The sequence below is a fragment of the Lactuca virosa genome, chromosome 4 (assembly GCF_052849685.1).
Source record: "Lactuca virosa cultivar CGN04683 chromosome 4, Lactuca_virosa_CGN04683_v6, whole genome shotgun sequence".
NCBI lineage: Eukaryota > Viridiplantae > Streptophyta > Magnoliopsida > Asterales > Asteraceae > Lactuca > Lactuca virosa.
The window spans coordinates 145,882,346-145,885,594 of record NC_136429.1 but is presented as its reverse complement, the minus strand read 5'-3'; the positions used below and the strand labels follow the sequence as shown (position 1 = coordinate 145,885,594).

Below are 3,249 nucleotides of genomic sequence, written 5' to 3'. Positions count from 1 at the left end.
GTTCTGTTATGCAGAAAAGGATTTAGATGATACGATTGATTTTCCTAAAATTTAAAACTAAAATGAAAAGGAAAAAAAATTCAAACCGCACTCGGGTTGCCTCCCGAGAAGCGCTTCTTTTTTATGGAGTCGTGAGCTGGACTCCATGCCTCCCTACGTTGAACTGTCAGAGGAGTCCATCACCACTTGAACCTTCTGTTCTTTCCATCACCTCTTATATGCTTGGACACGTCTAATGTACGCCTTCTTCGAATTCTCCTTTTTAGCCTTCACTTCATCCACATCAAGCTTTCTTTTTATCCCTTTAGTCTCCAATTTTTGTTCACTTTTCTTAAGCTCCATAGGAACCTTTTCTTCTTTCACCATTGGACTTGTCTCCTTTGATGTAACCTCGTCTTCATCACTTGACAAATCATCGCCTTCCTCACTCACCAAAGATGTTGGAGTTTTATAGGCAATCACCTCAAAAAAAATGGAACAGATGCTCTTGGTTTAGTGCGTTTGACTTGATGAATTGTCTTGATTTCTTCCTCCATGAGCTTCTCCACTTCTTCAAGTTCATTCTCTTCATCAATATTGAATACCTCACCCTGAACATCATTTCCTTGGAAACCATCTTGAACTTCAAAAGTTTCCTCCTCATCTCCTACTCTCAAAGTAAGCTTGGATTCACGAGCATCTACCAAGGCTCTAGCAGTATTAAGTAGAGTGCGAACAAGAATGATTGGGACATTGATATCTTCTTTCATATCTATAACCACAAAGTCAACTGGGAAAATGAATTTCTCAATTTTCACCAGGATGTCTTCTACAATCCCCCTGGGATGAGTCACTGAACGCTTGGCCATGTGAATGGTCATTTTTGTAGCCCTCATCTTCTGAATATTCAGTTTGTGATAAAACGAATAAGGCATCAAATTTATGCTAGCCCTAGAATCAGCTAAAGCATAAGTCTTCAAATTATTTCCAAACTCACATGGAAGAGTGAGGCGTCCAGGATCTCCCATCTTCTTAGGTATCTCTCCCAATACAACTTTTGAGCTTTGCTCACTAAGAATAACTGTGGAATTCTTCTTCAACTGTTGACGATTATCTATCAAGTCTTGTAGAAATTTCGCGTACTCGGGAATTTTGGATAGTGACTCGATAAAAGGAGTATTAAGGAATACCCTTTACTTGTTTGATAAACTCCAGATGTTCGCTTTCCAGTGGACTGAGATTAGCTCGAGACGGGAATGGTAAAGGCAGACGATAAGCCGAAACGGATTCTGAATTCTGTTGTTCAGACCGGGCCCACGTCGTGAGAATAGATAGCTCATGTCGTGAGTTCTGTGTTTCAGCAACATCTTTGTTTTCGAGCTTCGACTTCTTTGGCTTTGGTCCAGATAGCTTTGGCTCCACTTCTAATGCTTCTAGGAACTCAGAGATGGCCTCTTCTTCAGTCTTGATCATCAGAACATGGGATTGAGCATTCTTTTCGGGAAATTGTGAGGATAATTTGTTGCTCACCAATGTAGTTAGTTGACCAATTTGGACTTCGAGATTATGGATCGTTGCTTGATGATTTCTTAATGAAGCTTGCTGATCAATCATCATTGTCTGCTGTTCTTTCATCATTTTCATGTGTTCCTTTAGCACTGCATCGGTATCATCATGCCTTTTCTCGGAAGCTTCCATAAATCGAGTCAAAATGTTTTCCAAATCTACTTTCTTCTCGGCTGGTGGTTGCTCTTTTTGGTAGAAGCCTCGGCCTGTCTACTTATATTTCTCTTCCTTCTTCTTCTTGTATTCATCATATGGCAGCCACTCCTTCTTTGGTTTTCTCCAATCTTCATCATACTTATCCCCACTCGAGTAGCAAACTTGAGCCTTCTTGTTCCCATATTCATCCAAGTTGCAATCCTTAGTGAAGTCTGGACCATTACACCTTTCACATCCAACTCTTATAACATGAATTGATTGGTCCATTTTTGTCATTCTCCTGTCCATTGTATCCAAGTTGCTTCCTTTAACTCCTTCATTTATGGGATTATGGTGCTCCCGAGAATGCTTTGCAAATTCTTCAACTAACTCCTTAACCTCCCTTGGATTTTTCCTTGTCAGTGGCCCTTGAAAATCAAGGAGTTGCCTTGTCAAGACATTCACCCCATCATAGAATATGGACACCTCTTGTTGGATGTTGAGGTCATGCTGAGGACAATTCCTTAGCAACCCTTTGTAGCGCTCCCATGCCTCATAAAGTGACTCCTCTGGCTGTTGCTCAAAATTGGCTATCGCCTTTTTGAGTTTAGCTATCTTTGATGGTGGGCAAAATTGGTCCAAAAATTGTTCGCGCATCTGAGCCCAAGTAGTGATTGCACCAGGTGGAAGTGCTTTTAACCAATCTTTCGCAGCTCCCTTAAAAGTAACGGGAAGCATCCTTAGCAAGAAAGTATCTCTATTAACATTCGGGACATTGAAATAATCTGCAATGTCATTGACCTCATCTAGATGCTTAAAAGCATCCTCATGATCTTTTCCATAAAATGGAACATCCTTAAGTGCAGTAAGGATGTGTCCCTTTAGCTCGAATGTGGCAGTGGCAAGAATCGCGGGTTGTACTAACCCTGGACCAACATCGTCTCGAATTCGCTTCTTGTAAGCTCCCATTGACATCTCTTCAATGTTTTCCATCTCGTTTCTTGGCTCGTCTTCGGGTTCGCTCGTATATAGTCCAAACTCGGCCTCGGATTTGTATTCAGATTCTTTTGTATTAGGAATTGGATCTAAACTTTCTATCTTGCTCTTGTCCTTTGAAGATGAACTCGACTCTCCCGTTTTCTTTTCGGACTTCTTTGTAAAGACAGATTTAAGATCTTGGAAAGGCTTCTTCTTTGGTGTTTGGTTCACTTCTGCGTTCTTATCCGTCTTCTTGTGAAGGGCTAACTCTGGATCTTCAAGTGGTGGCACCAAAGGTGTGTTGGAACCTCTAGTCATGAACTTCTACAAAATAAACAAAAATAAAAATCTAAATCTAAACTAAAATTAACTAAAAGTAGCCTACTGACTGGTTACCACGACGTGGTAAAAATCACCACCTCGTGTTGTCGCAGAAAATTAAGCAGAGAGAAAAAACGAAGAAAACGTAAAATCTACTGAACTCCCATCGTGAGCTTAAGGCTCACGTCATGAGTTGGGTACTGGAAAAAAAATTAAGCTGAAAAGTAACTTTTTGCAGGTTTTACCACACATAAACGATCGATTAACCTA

At 40.6% G+C, this 3,249-nt stretch overlaps 1 non-coding gene across 1 annotated transcript; it reads left to right on the top strand.

The window, feature by feature from the left end:
* The first annotated feature begins 2,182 nt into the window (after positions 1 to 2,182).
* Positions 2,183 to 2,289, top strand: LOC145110127 (small nucleolar RNA R71). Its single transcript, XR_013709507.1, has one exon. It is a non-coding gene; the product is annotated as a small nucleolar RNA R71 (small nucleolar RNA).
* The last annotated feature ends 960 nt before the right edge of the window (positions 2,290 to 3,249 follow it).